The sequence below is a fragment of the Alexandromys fortis genome, unplaced genomic scaffold (assembly GCF_014885135.2).
Source record: "Alexandromys fortis isolate MF-2015 unplaced genomic scaffold, M_Fortis_MF-2015_v1.1 scaffold_35, whole genome shotgun sequence".
Taxonomy (NCBI): Eukaryota; Metazoa; Chordata; class Mammalia; order Rodentia; family Cricetidae; genus Alexandromys; species Alexandromys fortis.
The window spans coordinates 3,759,739-3,769,505 of NW_026067913.1; positions in this window are offsets into that span (position 1 = coordinate 3,759,739).

A 9,767-nucleotide genomic window follows, 5' to 3' on the forward strand; every position below is an offset into this window, starting at 1 on the left:
CTTTACAGAAGCTTCCCAGTCTCAGGAGGTCCCATTTATTCAATGAGGCCCTTACTGTCTGTGCTGCTGGGGTTATACATAGGAAGTGGTCTCCTGTGCCCACGTGTTGTAGAGTACTTCCCACTTTCTCTTCTATCAGGTTTAGTGTGTTTGGACTGATATTGAGGTCTTTAATCCACTTGGACTTGAGTTTTGTACATGGTGATAGAAAAAAGTATTATTTTAAATATTAATCATGTCTTAAGTACCTTCATAGGACCATCTAGAAGGACATCTGGCCGAATGACTAGGTATCACAGCTCAACTGTGATCCAACTGATATGAAAGACCAACCACTGCATCAGCTCATGTGTTTTGTATCCCTCTGTCCTAATTAGCTTTGGCTGTAAACTTGGCACAGCCTAGAGTCACCCGAGAGTTTCAGTTAAGAAGCTGACTAGATCAAATTGGCCCGTGAGCCCGTCTGTGGGGGATGTCTTAATTGTTAATTGTAGGTGGGTATAGCCCTTTTGTAGATGACATCACTCTAGGCATGTAGGCCTGGACTGTATAAGAAAGTCAGCTAAGTATGGACCTGGGAAAGAACCAGCAAGGAGCATTCCTCTATGGTTTCTGTTTAAAGTTCCTGCTTACATTTCCGCTCTGATTTTTCCTAATGGGGCATTGTGACCTGTAATGAGATAAGTCATTTATTCCTGTAAATTTCTTTGGCCAGAGTATTTCATTACAGAAACAGATATCAAACTAAACTATCACTTCAGGATTTTCTTGACATTGAAGCAAGGTATATAAATCATATGGGAAGGAAGATCTAATTCATCTTTGAGTTATCTAACATTTGAAAAAGATATAGCAATGCCCTTCTCTGTTAAGGTCACTGGGACTTGTGAGTCATGTGTAGCCTACAGTTAGTCTTTGCAATCCTGGTAAAGAGAAGGTTAGGTCTTTTAGTGATCCCCTCTCTGGACTTTAACAATCCAAATACTGCTTATTAGGATGAGCAGGCCCTAGTTTTATGCTCCCCAGATGTCCTAGTAAACACTCTTGATTGCCATGGTCAGCAATACACATCTAAATCTAAGTAAGTAATCCACTAGGAAGATTTGAGTAGTGTCAGGGGGACACATGTTACTGGGATCAAAGAGAAACACACAGTAGATAGAAACCCAGGGAGTGAAATGTATCATTATGAAGGTTAGTCAGTAATGGTCTTCAATAGCAATTAGACTTGAATTCTTAAAAAGTTTATTGTTTGAGAATTTAGTAATGCACATACTGTGTTTTGATCAAATCCGCCACTGTTTTGTCCTCTCCCGCTCTGCTTATATACTTTCTTCCTTTCCAGCTCCACATGCTTTGTTTTAAACCCACTGAGTCCACTGAGTGCCACCTCTGTGAACATGGTCACAGGGTCATCCCTGGAGAACAGTCTTTGAGGGACAGCGTCCCTGAAGAAAACTTTTCCTCCTAGGAGTTCATCAATTGCCAATAGCTCCTCAATTAGGCATAGGACTTTGTGAACCCCTCCCATACCCACGTTAGGGTTTTTTCTGGGTTGAGCTTCTGCAGGTCTTGCACAGATAGTCACAGCTGCTGTGAGTTCATGTGTGCCAAAGTCCTGCCATGTCCAGGAAATGTTATTTTGCGGTAGTCCCCTACTGCATCTGACTCTTACAATCCGTCTGCCTTCCTCTTTGTGATGATCCCTGAGCTTCGGGAGCAGTGGGTGTGATGTAGATGTTCTACCTCCGGCTGAGCACGTCACGTCACAGTCTCTAGACTGTGTCTCTGTACCAGACAGGAATTCTAACATATAACTTAAATTCTTGCTGCTGATATTTAAAAAGGTCTCTTTCTATCTTGTTGTTAGTAGAAAGAGTACAGTTTCAGTCAGCGGTTGGAAGCCTATCTGGTTAAGCGCCTATGACATGGCTAAGAAGTTGTGGCCAGGAGAGTAAGGTTTGGAGTATAAACGTGGCTCCTGGGAGTCTTGGGTAGGGGGTCATTCTTGGAGCAGGGTACGGGTAGGAGGAAAACGAGATAGATGAGGAGGGGAGGTTAAGGGTGGAACATTTCTCAGTGGAATATGCTTGGGTTGGGAAGCTACTGTAAGTGTCTTATTTATGGCTTTTTCTCATAATTAGTGGCTCAACCCACTATAATAGTAATAACAATAACAATAACAATGAAGTGGCTCTTAATAGAATGGGAAGGTTTTCTTGAAAGGTCCTCTAGTCAATCTCCTCACTGTACTTTTATTAGCACATGCTTATTAAAAACTTTCATGTACTGGGCTTGGAGAGTCGGCTCATCAGTTAAGAGCATTGGCTGCTCTCGCAGAGGATGGGGTTCGGTTCCCAGCACCCATATGGCAGCTTACAACTGCCTGCTACTCTAGGTTCAGGGCATCAGGTTCCCTCTTCTAGCCTCTGTAGGCACCAGGCATGGATATATACATACACAGGCAAAACACTTGCACATATAAAATAAAATGTAGAAATCCAAAAAAAACTTAAAAAAAAAAACCTTAGAAAAGCCATGTACATACTTATCACAAGAATAGAAGATTGGACATACATCCTGTAGAACACAGCACTCTATTTGGACAGTGCTGGCTCCCACAGTGCCCATCATCATTTAGAGGTTAATGTGAATTCAGTTCGGTAGGTCACCTTCAGGTATTTACTTTAAGTATATGGCTGTCTTTACTCATAAAGCATCTGTGTCGTATAAAATACTGTCAATCAGAATGCTTTTAGCTACAAGTGAGAGAAACTTTGATTCAGCCCAGCTTAGTTTACGAGGGCATTTGCTAGCTTGGAAAGGGAAGTCTGAAGGCAGAGGGCCCCACGCTGTGATCAGGCTCAGCTGCTTTAATTTCCCGTTTCCCTACATGTATTGACTGGCCTTTAGATAGCATTCCCTGTGGTGGAGAGATGGACCCCAGTTGCTTGTGGGTCTCATGCTTGCTTGGTCACATTCAATGCTAAGGGAGGAGCTCTCTCAGCCAAAGAACCATTTGGTGGGGCAGGGTTAAGTTTGTGTCCGCCTGAGTTGATGAACATTGTGAAGCATTGCCACACTGCAAGACTGAAGCTTGGGTTCTGAGCCAATGCGCGGGGAGGGAGCTGGGTTATCATTATCAACTGAGACTAATCAGAAGCCACCCCTGGAGCTGGAATATGGCCAGTCTCCACCAAGTCACATTGACCTAGGTGGGAAAAAAGAAATGCATATTGTGACCAAAGACAGGACAGATACATAGACAACTGGGCCGAATTGTTCTTGTCAACTTGACACATGCTAGGTTCACCTGGGAACAGGGAACATCAATTGAGAAAACACACTAGGTGAATGATACAGATTTTGAAACCTCTTTCCTGCCTTTTTTTGTTACTATCTGACAGCCTTTGTCATAACCCACTCTGTCTTGATATGATAGCACATTGGTTGCTGGGTAATGAGTTTTGGCTTTCTGAGACAGGATCTCATGTTGCTCAGGCTGTTTTTTAAACTTATTAAAGAGCTGAATCTGGCTTTGAACTCCTGACCCTCCTGAATCAACCACACCCATGCTGGGACTACACGTGTACCTCAAACAATACCTTGTTTGGTTCTATTGAACCCAGACTTCCACATTTAGTAGTGGTATGTAGTCAAATGTGGATACTTTAGTGCTATACAGCTCGAGTCACACAGGAACCACTTTGCGGAGTTAAAAGACCTGTCTTTCTCTCTTCCACCTACCAGCTCCCAAATAACCACACAGAGACTTCTTGTTAATTATCAATGCTCAGTCTTAGCTTAGGCTTGTTCCTAACTAGTTCTTATAACTTAAATTAACCAATATGTTTATCTACTTCTTGTTATCTCATCTTCATTTTGCCCATCCTGCTTCCTCCGTGTCTGGCTGGCAACTCTGTCTTTTTTCTTTCCTGAGATCACTCTGTTCCCAGAAGGTCCACCCAACCTCTTTCTCCTAGCTATTAGCCATTCAGCTCTTTATTAAACCAATCACAGTGACACATCTTCACAAAGTGTAAAGTAATATTCGGCAACACCAACCAGCTCTGGGCACTTAGTCTGTTACTTTTTAAAGCAGGATGTGCGCTTCTCTCTGCTTCATCCTGCACTCTACCAACAGCTCTGCCATAAAACCACACATTAGGCCATGAGGCCAGAATGTTTATAGATTAAAAGCCTCTATAACTTTTATATAGATTTTTTTATATAGATTTTATATAGATTTAAGCTAAGCTAAAGCTAGTTGGGTTCTAGATGGCCGTGTAAATGACAAACAATTCAAGGGGGAATCATTACCAAGGAAAATCTCCATCCTATAAAATATAATCAGCTCAGATGCCAGATAAAAAGCTCAGAGCAAGATCACAGCATTTACTTGCGGTTGACCTAAAAAAATCACATATTCTGAAGGTCATATAGCTGAGCAATACATTATTAGCTTCCCACTAGCTTACTGGAGATAATACCTCTGACTTGTGGGTTAAATTTAAAGGCTGCATTTGCTAAAACCGTTGACTCTTTGCTGGAGCCCACTGCTGTCTGATGAATGACTAAACTAAATTAAAAGCCTCTGAATTTTGTCTTCATATTGTGTCTGCCCCTCGTTCTATTTCAACCTTGGAGTCAGACTTTGCTCAGCCATGCATGGAGACATGTCTATCATTCGAGAAATGTTTTATCTGATATTACAATACAGCATGAACTTGGGCCCGCTGCTCAATGGAGTGGATCTGTGGTCTATCCCACTCTTGCATTTTCTTTGCAGCTCAAGCACCTGTACCTTCTTGGCCTTATTATAAGGCTCAGGCTGAATCCTGAGCTGGGAGTGTCTCGCAGGATGATGGATAACCCAGCAGCTCCTGGGTTATGTTGAAGCCCACCGAGCACAAGGCCAGGGAGTTCATGTACAAGAACAGCTTTTGAAACTTCAGCTATGACTAATGCTGTTCTCAAACCTTAACTCACCCTCAGAAGAAAAGAAACACCTGCTGTTCTTTTGTTACCTGAACAGTCTGTTCACCTGTGGTCAGTGCTGGCTTCCTTAGCTCAAGTCAGCTGGCTCAAGCTGATGTCCCAGTAGAGGAACTTTGCTTGTCTTGATGGAGATTCATCTCATTTCTTCTGTTTTCCCTCCATGAGACCTCCCTCTTTCCTTATGAAGCTCAGCCATTAGTATGTTGGCTCCTGAGCCAAAGCTGAAAGCCCTCCAGGTTACAGGTGCTTCACAGCGGTATCCAAGGAGATAATTGAAAGTCATAGGCGCGGCAAAAAGATAGAAGTTAATTTTATTTTAGAATCGTATTTCTTTTCTGCATCACTCTGCTGGCAGTGAGAGGGGAGCGTAGTGATTCTTATATCAAAGTCTTCTTTGATGACGTGTCTTGGAAGTAGGCAGACGACTGAGTCAGAAGTGACCCGGGCCTCACAGGACCGGTTAGTTATTTGAAGATGGGGGATTAATGATATAGAAGGCACTTACAGCATCTCCTTAGCTTGGGGACCTGTGGAGCTGTGAACAGCCTCAGCCTCAGGGAAGGGAGGCACTGATAGAGAGGCTGACTCCTCAGTGGGAACCAGGAGAAGAAGATAGAGTTCAAGCACACGCTTTTCTCAGAGAGAGGAAGTCCCCATTGGGTCTCAGCTCACAGGAAGTTGGGCATGTAGGAAGAGGGAGATGAATACAGACACGATTAGTCTGTGCTCTGTCATTGTTTTCTGTTCCTCACTCGTACCTCTCTGAAGCGGAGGTGAAGGCCACTGTGGGGTACACCTACAGCTGTGCCTCTCAATCATACTTTGTTTTAAAACGGTTGTTTTTCAATGAGTAAATGTTTTGAGAATGATCTCATCTGTGAGAAAAAAGACAAAGGATTCCTGGCTTCTGCCTTTCTTTGTTACTCCCCTCTCTCTCTGGACCCTGACTGCTTACTCAGAGGGAAGGTGGGTGATTTGGCCACCCCATTCCTGAACTGCTGCCAATCCTTGGTGCAAGCACAGCATTGCCGAAAGCTCCCAAGATACCTCTTGCTCCGTAAGTCCTGAAAATCACTTAGTGATGCTTATCAACAGCTAATATTAATGGCTGGTGATGAAAACCGCCGAGAGCTTCCCAGAACCGACAGCATAAAATAAATCTGGTCTGGGATACTTTTTTTTTTTTTGGCTAGGGAATGTTAAAAGCAGAACATTTTCAACTTTTGCTTTATAAGAAAGCTTTTTCTATATTATTGCTACTGAATTTTTGAGACAGAGTGCCATGTGGGCTAGGTTGGCCCCAAACTTGCTTTATAGTTGAGGATGACCTTGACTTCTGACACTCCTATTTCTCTCTCTCTCTCTCTCTCTCTCTCTCTCTCTCTCTCTCTCTCAATGCAGGGGTTATAGGTATACAGCACCTTGTCTAGTTTTATGACATCAAACCTATGGTTTCGTGCATTCTAGGCAAGCCTTCTACCAACTGAGCACCATCCCAAGACCTCTATACTATTTTAAGGGCTAAGCTGCCATTTTCACCAGTTTTTCCAAAAATAAGTAGTATAGAATATAGTTGGTTGAACTCTAAAAACAAAAATGTATTAGAAACATTTAAAAATATTTTAACAAACTTTCAAACTTAAAATTATGTTTGTAAATATTTTGGAAGGTGGTCTTAATATTACTAAATGGGCCACAGAGAAACAAGAGGCTGGTGTGGAGGGCTGGCTATGTGATCAAGCTAATATCTTTAATATGAAGACCAACTCTGCCATGATCACAGGGTATGAAGTGGGCCTCCAAATGCCACATGGCAGGGAACTCAGAGAAGGAAGGATTGGCTGATATGTTCCCTACGAGCACAGTGGATACTCAATTTTGGTTGGGTTTTGGGTTCTGGCTGGACTTAAGAAGTTTTGACCAAATGGTTTTGCTCATTAAGATTCAGACTTTAGTCACCATAGAACCTTCATCTAGCGATGGATGGAGATAGAGACAGAGACCCACACTGGAGCACCGGACTGAGCTCCCAAAGTCCCAATGAGGAGCAGAAGGAGGGAGAACATGAGCATGGAAGTCAGGACCACGAGAGGTGCACCCACCCACTGAGACAGTGGGGCTGATCTATTGGGAGCTAACAAAGGCCAGCTGGACTGTGACTGAAAAAGCATGGGATAAAACCGGACTCTGAACATGGCAAACAACGAGGGCTGATGAGAAGCCAAGGACAATGGCACAGGGTTTTGATCCTACTTCATGTTCTGGCTTTGTGGGAGCCTAGCCAGTTTGGATGTTCACCTTCCTAGACTTGGATGGAGGGGAGAGGACCCTGGACTTTCTACAGGGCAGGGAACCCTGACTGCTTTTCGGACTGGAGAGGGAGGGGGAGAGGAGTGGGGGGAGGGGGAGAGGGGCGGGAGGAGGGGGAGGGAAATGGGAGGCTGGGAGGAGGCAGGAATTTTTTTTTCAATAAAAAAAAAAAGATTCAGACTTTAGGAGCTGGAGACCTGGATCCACTGATAATGGAGATTGCTGTACAAGTAGAAGGGACTGAGTTTATATCCCAGCACCCACAGAAGAAGCTGGGGTGACTATGAAGGTGGCTGTATCCCCAGTGCTATGAAGGTGGACGCAGGAGATTGTTACGGTTTGGTGGCTGCTCGCCTAGCTCGAGGTTCAGTGAGAGACCCTGTCTCAGAGGAACAAGGTAGAGAATGACCAGCACCCTGTTCTGGCCTGCAACGTCCAGATAAACAAAACAAAACCAAAGATTCAGACTTTAGAGTCCAGGAAGGGAGCCCAGCCTGTAAACTCTGTGCCAGGTAAACCTGAGGACCTATGTTCAGTCCCCCAGCACTCATGTAAAAGCTGCATATGGTGATGGATGCTTGCAATCCCAGGACCGAGGAGGTGGATACTAGTGACAGCCTGCCTAGCCCTGTGTGAATCGGGCCAATGAGAGATTCTGTCTTCCAAAGAAAGCTGCATGGGTTCTGACGATTGATACTTGCAGGTAACCTCTGGCCTACTCGCGCGCACGCGCACAGGCACGCACGCACGCAGGCACACACGCACGCACGCACGCGCCAATGCTTTCTTGCGCAGTACTACAGAGGAGTGTGGTGGTAAATGCCTATAATTCTAACACTTGGGAAGGTGAGCCAGGAGGGTCATGCATGTGAAGCCAGGCTGGTCTTGTGCTACAGAGTAAGCTCCTGTGTTAAAAAAAATGTAAAAGGGAATAGAACTCTATGCCTGTTAATAGCAGTAAATATCGCATCCCTAGGAATTTTCTTGCCGAAATTTAATTCGAAAAGCATTTACTGAATGCTTAATTATGTCCAAAGCGCCTTACAATGGGCACTAATCTAGCCTTCCAGGAGCAGCGCTTTCATACGTATGTAAAATAGCAAAAGCCTTTTTAAAGAATTAGTCCAAAATAGTACTATCATTCTTTATTCAGAGGCTGCGTATGCCTTGGAGGAGGCATTGACTGAATCTTTTTCTTGCGAGTTACAAGTCTGTATGCCCAGAACTGAGTGAGAGAAGCGGCCGAGTGTCTCCATCCATTCAGCGTGCAGATTTGACTGTGTGCCCTGTTTTAATCCACCACAGTGTTACACTTATCCCTGCCCTGGAGCACAGAGCCCCTGCAGTTCAGTTCCCCAGCAGTGTGCCCGTCTCATTTATGCTGGTGTGCTAGGAATCGGGGGCCAGATGCAGAAGCTCAAGGAATTCTCTGGGCTTAACCCTGTGCCCCCTAGATGGTACCCCTTTGTCTCTTATTTTTGAAGATATCTTGCCTGAACAGTTCCCAGCTTCCTAAAGCTGTTAATATTATGTACTGTCATTGCTCTAATCAGTTTATTTGAAAAAAAAAAAAGACCTATGTGTATAAGCTTTTTATGTGTCTATATCTGTGTGCATGCATGCCACAAATGTGTGGGTGTCTTTGGAAGCAGGAGGAGGGTGTCTCATCTGTTGGAGCAGCATTTACAGGCAGTTGTGAGTCATCTGGAATGGGTGTTTGGGACTGAACTCAGGTCCTCTGGAAGAGCAGTAGGTGCTTCTGACCTTGGTTTAACATTCACGTGACTCATGCTTTGCCGTAGCCATCTACCTCCAGGCCTCTTCTTAGTGTTTGGAGCTTATTAGTGTTTATTGCTTTCCTTTTATAGTTTTGAGAATTCCTCGGTCCAAACCTGTGCCTTGGACACAGAATGAAGACCCATCATCCGGCAAGTTTACTCCCTGAGTCAGTCCGAATGGTTGTGGGCATCTCTTGTCTGAGCTCCATGTTGACAATGTGGACTGCAGGGTTGGAACACATGGCCTGTTCTGTGAGGGATACTGTGATATAATTTACCACAGTGTCCTTGCATGCCGCCAGCTCCTTCAGTAGGCAGACTGCTTTTCTAAATGGGTGATGCAGTTTGAGAAGGCATGCAGTTGACTTGGAAAATCTCTGCTTTAGGTACTCCGGGGGAGCTAAGGTATACCCACAGGAAGTGTAGCACAGCAAAGCATTCCCTTTCTGTTGTGTGCTGTGCACAAAGGGCCTCAACTGTGCCCTGAGTAGTTCAGCAACTGAACCACAGAGCTCTCTGTCTTTACCGGGTGAAGAAGCTGAACAGCCTGTTGACTGAGGAGCATGGACTCAGGAGCCGAGTGCTCCTGACTGACCTCCAACTTTGGGAGCTGTGCAGATGGCAGGCAAGCCATGCACATCCTCGGAGGGCTCAGCATCATTTCCTGATATGTGGAAATGA